The sequence below is a fragment of the Elephantulus edwardii genome, unplaced genomic scaffold (assembly GCF_000299155.1).
Source record: "Elephantulus edwardii isolate Elephantulus edwardi_28Jun2011 unplaced genomic scaffold, EleEdw1.0 scaffold00360, whole genome shotgun sequence".
Lineage (NCBI taxonomy): Eukaryota > Metazoa > Chordata > Mammalia > Macroscelidea > Macroscelididae > Elephantulus > Elephantulus edwardii.
The window spans coordinates 660745-669382 of NW_006400110.1; the positions used below are offsets into that span (position 1 = coordinate 660745).

An 8638-nucleotide genomic window follows, 5' to 3' on the forward strand; every position below is an offset into this window, starting at 1 on the left:
ATTTATGCAAACAAAAAAATAATAGAAATCCTTTGTAGAAAGAAAAAAAACACTTTAAAAATAACATTATTCTAATAGAACAAACAGTATACAATTTCTAGAAGATAAAATAATTAGGTCAAAGTACTTCCTTTGAAAGGAAAATTTTTTTAAACAATGTCCCCACACCCAAGTATTGTAAGAACCTATACCTGTGATCTTGTATAAACGTTTATGTTCCAGGAACTAGCTGACCACAAACTGAACAAGCAGTTACTGGACTGACCACAAGCTGAACAAGCAATTAATGGCAAAAACCATATCTTAACTAGCATCAGCAGCAGGTGGCTGACCTAAAATTGAACTTCTGCTTTTCTGAAGAGTCAATGAGCAAATTCCACGCCAAAGAACCCCTAGACCCTCTATAAAAATCCCTTGCTTTTTGGGCTCGGGGTTGACTTCCCTGTCTCCTGCTTGAGATACAAGTCGTCCCGGAGCTCTGCCAATAAAGCCTCTTGTGATTGCAGCGAGTGGATCTGGTGTGAGTTGCTCGGGGTCGCACGTGACCTGGGAAAAAGCCCTAATTTGGGGTCTTTCATTTGAGGGCTCGTCCGGGATTGAGCAACCACCCCTGCAACCCACCAGTCAGCCACTTGGAGGTAAGAGGATCCTCTAGAATTCCTTTGCCTGTGTGGCACCACCAAACCTGTGTTTACTTTTAGCTTGCTTTCAGTTTGTGGCTGTCGTGAGCCCGCCAGGGCCGGACGACTGTGGTGGGCAGACGTGCCTGAGAACCACAAGTCACAGCCCAGGGGAGACGTCCCTTTGGGTGGAATAGGGATCCAGAGGCTTTAATAGTCTCTGATCCGTCTGAGGGACTTAAAGTGTCCCACCGGAGAGGAGGGGCCCGGAGGGCTCTCCCATCTGAAGCAGCTTTCAATTGGTTGTCATGAAGAGAGCTTCTTGTGTGTCTTGTGTTTCTTGTGAGTGTCTGTTGTGTTCTGTGGGCAACTAATATGGGACAGACAGTGACGACTCCTCTATCTTTGACTTTAGGACATTTTTCTGAAGTAAGAACCAGGGCTAATAATCTCTCTGTTAACGTTAGAAAAGGACCTTGGCAAACTTTCTGTTACTCTGAGTGGCCCACTCGGAGTCGGTTGGCCACCAGAGGGAGCATTTGACCTAACAATCATTTTGGCAGTTAAAGATCTTGTTTTCCAGGAAGGACCAAACGCACATTCTGATCAACAGCCATACATCATTGTGTGGCAAGATTTAGTGCAGAATCCACCGCCATGGGTAGAACCTTGGGTTTTGAAGAAACATACCACCCCTCTGCACGCATTAGCCCTAAAAACCCGAACTTTTGAGTCCAGAGTTCCTCTGGCCCCAGAAGCTGTGCCATCGGCACCACCCAAAATTTATCTTGAGATTGATAACCCACCTGAATGGCCTGAGATGTGCCACAATCCTCCCCCATATCAGGGCCAGGCTGATCCCGGTCCCCCCATCCGTGCAAGTGCCCCCCAGGGACCAGCATGAGGGACTCGCAGTGGAGGGGTCTAGAGAGCCCAGATTCCACTGTGGCTCTCCCCTTACGAGCGTACAGGGGCCCCCCAGAGCCAGGACAACTCCAACACTCCAGTACTGGCCTTTTTCCTCTGCTGACCTCTATAATTAGAAGACTAACCATCCTTCCTTTTCAGATAACGCCACAGGGCTTATTGGACTAATTGAATCTCTCATGTTCTCTCACCAACCTACCTGGGATAATTGGCAACAACTTCTCCAGGTCCTCTTCACTACTGCGGAGCGAGAGAGAATTCAGATGGAAGCCAAGAAAAATGTCCAAGATGCTGCAGGACAACCAGTCCAGACTCCTGCGGCCATAGATGCAGGATTTCCTCTCGTTCGCCCCAACTGGGATTATAACACTGCTAAAAGTAAAAAGCAACTATCTGCCTACCACCAGGCTCTCATAGCGGGTCTCAGAGGGGCTGCACGACACCCCACTAATTTGGCCAAAGTAAGAGAAGTCCTTCAAGGACCTACCGAACCCCCCCCCCCGTTCCTAGAAAGACTAATGGATGCCTATAGGAGATACACTCCCTTTGACCCCGTGTCAGAGGGACAGAAAGCAGCAGTAGTTATACCCTTCATTGGGCAGTCTGCTCCAGACATCAGGAAAAAATTACAGCGCATAAAGGGGTTACAGGATTTTACATTGAGAGATGTAGTGAAGGAAGCTGAGAAGGTGTACCACAAGAGGGAGACAGAGGAGAAGAAGGCAGAGAGAGAAAAGAAAGAGAGGAATGGGAGGACCGACGAGACCGCCGTCAAGAGAGGAATTTGACAAAAATCTTGGCTGCAGTAGTAAGTGAAAAAAAAAAAGAGGTAGAGCAGAGTCTAGACAGACAGGGCACCTGGGCACTAAGGGATCGAAACAATATGAAAAGAAACTGCAGTTGGACAAAAACCAGTGTGCATACTGCAAAGACAAAGCACACTGGGCTAAAGAGTGTCCCAAGAAAAAGAATAAGCTGTCAAAAATTCTCACCCTAGATGAGGACTAGGGAAGATGGGGCTTGGATCCCCTCCCCAAGCCTAGGGTAACTATATCTGGGGGGAACCCCTGTTAAGTTCCTAGTAGACATGGGGGCACAACATTCAGTTCTGAAGCAGCCCCTGGGGAAGATTAGCACAAAGAGGTCAGTGATGCTAGGGGCTACTAGACAAAAATTCTGCCCATGGACCACAGAACGGACTATAGATCTAGGAAAAAAAATCAAGTGACTCACTCTTTTCTTGTTATACTGGAGTGCCCAGCCCCACTCTTAGGAAGAGATCTCCTAACTAAACCAAAAGCCCAAATTCAGTTCACTCCAAGGGGGCCTGAAGTTACCTGGCAAAGCAACAAGCCCAGCACTCTACCCCTAGTAGTTCAACTAGAAGAAGAATATAGGCTCCATGAACCAGAGACAGAGGCTAAAGATTCGGACCTCGTAGATTAGTTAAAAGAATTCCCAGAACCCTGGGCAGAAACAGGGGGGTTAAGTATGGCTAAAAATGCTCCACCAATAGTAGTAGAATTAAAAGCGGACACCTCCCCCATTAGAGTTAGACAATACCCTATGAGTAAAGAAGCCAAGGAAGGAATCCGACCACACACCCTCAGGTTCATAAAACAAGGGGTCCTAGTACCATGTCAATCCCCCTGGAACACTCCTCTCCTCCCTGTGAAAAAGCCAGGGACAAATGACTACCGGCCAGTGCAGGATCTAAGAGAAGTAAATTGGAGAGTGCAGGACATACACCCCACAGTTCCTAACCCTTACACCCTCCTCAGCATGCTGCCACCCGAAAGAAAATGGTATTCTGTCTTAGACTTGAAAGATGCTTTTTTTCTGTCTGAGGTTGCATCCCGCTAGCCAAGCTATCTTTGCCTTTGAATAGAGAGACCCTCAGGCCGGGATAACTGGACAATTAACATGGAGTCGATTGGCTCAAGGGTTCAAGCACTCACCAACCCTTTTTGATAGGGCCCTACACCGAGACCTCAGTGAGTTCCGGACCAGCAACCCTCAGGCGACTTTGTTACAGTATGTAGATGACCTACTCCTAGCCGCCCTAACCAAAGAGGAAAGCATTGAAGGTACAAAGAAGCTTCTAATGGAGCTGGGGACTTTAAGCTATCGTGCCTCAGCCAAAAAGGCCCAGCTGTGCAAAACTGAAGTAACTTACTTAGAGTATGTACTGAGAGATGACCAAAAGTGGCTAACAGAGGCCCGGAAAAAGACTGTGATGCACATTCCGACTCCCTCCTCACCGAAGCAGGTAAGGGAATTCCTAGAGACAGCAGGGTTTTGTTGCCTGTGGATACCCAGGTTCGCCTCCTTGGCAGCCCCCCTGTATCCTCTAACCAGAAACCAGGAACAATTCTCCTGGAATCCTGAACATCAGATGGCCTTTGAGGACATTAAGAAAGCCTTGCTTTCAGCTCCTGCCCTCGCCTTGCCAGACCTGACCAAGCCATTTACCTTATACATAGATGAAAGAGGCAGAGTAGCTAAAGGTGTGTTGTTGCAAGCTTTAGGACCTTGGAAACGGCCAGTGGCCTTTTTGTCCAAGAAACTAGATCCAGTGGCCAGTGGCTGGCCAGTCTGCCTGAAGGCCATTGCAGCTGCCGTGGTCCTAGTGAAAGATGCAGACAAATTAACCATGGGCAGCATATCACTATCATAGCCCCTCATGCATTAGAGAGCATCATTCAATAACCACCTGACCGATGGATGACTAATGCCCGCCTGACTCACTATCAGGACAGGGTAACCTTTGGAACCCCAGTCATCCTAAACCCAGTGACCCTACTGCCTGTGGAAGGGGACCCAGAACCCTGCCATTGCTGCGATGAAATTCTAGCAGAAGAAACCAGCACCCGGAAAGACCTAAGAGACCAGCCTTGGCCTGCATGTCCAACCTGGTTCACTGACAGCAGCAGCTTCATCAAGAACAGTAAGCGGGTCGCCGGGGCGGCAGTGGTATATGGAAAGAGAGTTATTTAGTCCGACAGCTTATCTGAAGGAAGCTCCGCACAAAAAGCCAAGTTAATAGCCCTCACTCAGGCATTGAAAGTAGCAGCAGGAAAGGCTATAAATATCTATACAGATAGTCAGTATGCTTTCGCCACAGCTCATATCCATGGGGCCATTTACCGGCAGCCAGGCCTTCTTACCTCAGCAGGGAAAGAAGTAAAAAACAAAAAAGAAATCCTAGAACTGTTAGATGCTATACACCTGCCAAAGAAAGTAGCCATCATGCATTGTTCAGGGCACCAGCGAAGTCAGGATGTCGTAGCTAAAGGGAACCGGATGGCGGACAAAGCCGCCAAGTCAGCAGCAGAGAAAATCCGAACATTAGCTACTAACATCTGTGAACTCTAGTAGCCCCCAATGTCCGATATTAGTTTTCAGTACTCTGAAGAAGATGAACAAGAACTGTTTCGCTTAGGATTGACCAATAAGAACTCAGAAGGAGCTATAATAGACCAAGAGAACAAAAAAGTCCTTCCTCAGAAAGAAAGTAAAGAGTATGTAAAACAAATACACTATCTGACCCACTTAGGAGCAAAGAAATGAAAAGCCCTCATCAAAACCTCTGAGTTCCGAATATTAAAATTAAATAAAATCGTTCAAGAAATTGTAGAAAACTGTAAAGCCTGTGCCTTAACAAATGCCAAGACCGCTGCTGAGACAGCCGGTAAGAGATTGAGAGGAGACCGACCTGGAGCATACCGAGAGGTGGATTTTACTGAAGTAAAAGTCACCATTTATAAGTATCTGCTAGCATTTGTAGATACCTTTTCAGGATAGGTCGAAGCATTCCCCACCAAGCAGGAGACTACAAACGTGGTAGCCAAAAAAATCCTGGAAGAAGTTTTCCCACAGTTTGGGATACCCAAGATAATTGGGTCAGACAATGGCCCAGCCTTTGTTGCCCAGGTGAGTCAGGGACTGGCCAAACAACTGGGGGTGAATTGAAAATTGCATTGTGCTTATACACCCCAGAGCTCAAGTCAAGCAGAAAGGATGAATAGAACTCTAAAAGAGACCTTAACTAAAAAAGCTATTGAGACTGGTGTAAAAGATTAGATCGCTCTCCTTCCTTTCGCACTGTTCCATGCGCGGAAAACCCCAGGAATCCTTTCACTTACCCCCTATGAAATCATGTATAGAGGACCACCCCCTCTTACTAGTGTAAATGTGAAGTACAATGATGCCAGTTTTACTGATTCTGCATCATTAATGGCTCATTTAAAAGCTCTAGAAACATGCCGAAAGGTGACCTGGCCAATGCTTCAAGAGATTTATAATGATAAATTGCCTCCCCTTCTGCACAATTTTCAGGTTGGAGATAAAGTCCTAATCCGCCGGCACCGGACCAACAATCTCGAGCCTCGCTGGAAAGGACCATATCAAGTGCTGCTGACTACCCCTACAGATGTTAAAGTAGACGGAGTAGCAGCTTGGGTCCATGCTTCCCATGTCAAGCCAGCTCCGACCAGTGAAGATGACCAGTGGACTCTGGAAAGGACTGATAATCCTTTTCAGTTGCACCTTCATCGGGACACCCTCAAGTAACCGCAACCCGCATGCCCCTCACAACCTCCCATGGGTAGTCCAATCTCAAGCAGGGAACTCAAGTTGTATGGTCTATCTCTGCAATCGTTACCCCTTGGACCTGGTGGCCAGATCTGTACCCTGACCTCTGTAAGTTAGCCCATAGAGCTCCTGAAGACTGGGACGTAGAAACAACCCTTAAACCCACTGCCCCCTCATGGCCCACTCCCAATGACGCTCAAGGCCTTCTGGCCTCTGCCCTCCTTGGAGGGCGAGCAGGTTGTGGAAATCAGAAACAGAGAGGGAACCTAAAATAGTTCACTTTCTACGTCTGTCCGGGGCACGACCTGAATACACGAGGGCTAACTCGTATGTGCGGGGGTCAGAGTGATTTCTATTGCCGAAGCTGGAAATGTGAAACAACTGGGAATACTTACTGGAAACCTTCTTCCTCTTGGGATTTCATAACTGTAACAGCTAACTACTCTCGAGTTAGCCTGAGAAATCCCAATTCCGTTAAACAAGCAAGAGCTGCATGTAGTAATTGGTGTCACCCCCTAAAAATCTCTTTCACAGATCCTGGCAAAAAAGCCCGTCAATGGCAGTCAGGATATTAGTGGGGAATCAGACTTTACCAAGAACACTATGATAATGGGCTATCATTTATGATAAAGCTGTTTGATCGTCCTCTACAGAGCACAGTAATAGGACCTAACCCTGTGCTGGCGGGCTCTCCCCAGCTGAGAAATCGCCTCCTGTCCCACCCAAGAGCCAACCCATCTTAACTTCACCCACCCCACCAAAGGAGTTAAAAAAAACGACCCGCCTCTACAAGAGACCGTCTCCTCAATCTAATTAAAGGAGCTTTTAGTGCCCTAAATAATACCAGCCCCCAAATTACTGATTCTTATTGGTTGTGTTTAGCCACCAACCCGCCTTACTATGAAGGTATCGCAGTGGCAGAAACATATCAAAACTCCACTGAACATGATAACTGCACTTGGGATACTGAGACAAAGTTAACTCTAACTGAAGTTTCAGGAACTGGAACCTGTATCGGGAACCCTCCTAGCAATCTCCGCTCATTATGTAATACCACTACCCAAGTGCCCCCCTCCAAAGGATACTTAGTTCCCAATACCGGATATTGGTGGGCCTGCAATAATGGATTAACCCCGTGTGTCTCGTTAGCTGTTTTTAACTCTAACTCTGATTACTGTGTATTAATTTATCTGATGCCCCGAGTATACTATCACCCTGATGCTGAATTTGTTAATGAATTTGATCATGCACCTGAGCACCGTTTGCGCAGAGAACCTATTACTATGACCCTGGCAGTCTTATTAGGTGTAGGAAGAATAGCTGCAGGAATAGGTACAGGGACTTCAGCATTTGTCTATGGGCAACAACAATACCATGAGTTAAAAACAGCCATAGACGAGGATCTTTGGGCTTTAGAGTCATCAATTACTCGGCTAAAAGAATCCCTGACCTCCTTATCTGAGGTAACCTTACAGAATAGAAGGGGCTAGATTTATTATTTCTCTGTGCCGCCCTAAAAGAAGAATGTTGCTTTTATATTGACCATTCAGGAGTAATAGAAGACTCCATGCAGAAGCTAAAAGAAAGGTTAGACAAAAGAAAACAAGACTGAGAATCCCAGCAAACATGGTTCAAGAGCTTATTTTATAAATCCCCATGGTTAACTACCCTTGTATCTACCCTTATAAGTCCTTTAATACTCTTGTTTATATTGTTACTGGTTGGGCCTTGTATTATAAATAGGCTTGTTACCTTTGTTAAAGATCACATCAGTACTGTTCAATTAATAGTTCTAAGACAACAATATCAAAATATGAGAGAATCTGACTATAATGATACTGCCTCCAGAGATTCTTGGTTCTATGATTAGAACCTTGAAGTAAAAGAAGTGGGGAATGAAAGGAAAATTTTTTTAAACAATGTCCCCACACCCAAGTATTGTAAGAATCTGTACCTTTGATCTTGTGTAAACGTTTATGTTCCAGGAACTAGCTGAACACAAACTGAACAAGCAGTTACTGGACTGACCACAAGCTGAACAAGCAATTAATGGCAAAAACCATATCTTAACTAGCATCAGTAGCAGGTGGCTGACCTAAAATTGAACTTCTGCTTTTCTGAAGAGCCAATGAGCAAACTCCATGCCAAAGAACCCCTAGACCCTCTATAAAATTCCCTTGCTTTTTGGGCTCGGGGTAGACTTCCCTGTCTCCTGCGTGAAATACAAGTCGTCCTGGAGCTCCGCCAATAAAGCCTCTTGTGATTGCAGCGAGTGGATCTGGTGTGAGTTGCTTGGGGTCGAGCCTGACCTGGGAAAATCCCTAATTTGGGGTCTTTCACCTTCAATGTTTGATTAAATTAATAAACAAATAAAACCCCTTAGAGGTTAAAAAGTAGATGTTTTTAAGAAACAAAAAGAGATCTTGAAAAGTGGAAGAATATCCCTTGCTCATGGATAGGAAGACTCAATGTTGTGAAAATGGCAATACTACCAAAAG

The 8638-nt window shown here is 45.9% G+C and overlaps 1 pseudogene; it reads left to right on the plus strand.

Moving 5' to 3' along the window:
• The first annotated feature begins 1520 nt into the window (after window positions 1-1520).
• Window positions 1521-6119, plus strand: LOC102851949 (annotated as a pseudogene).
• Window positions 6120-8638: the final 2519 nt, after the last annotated feature.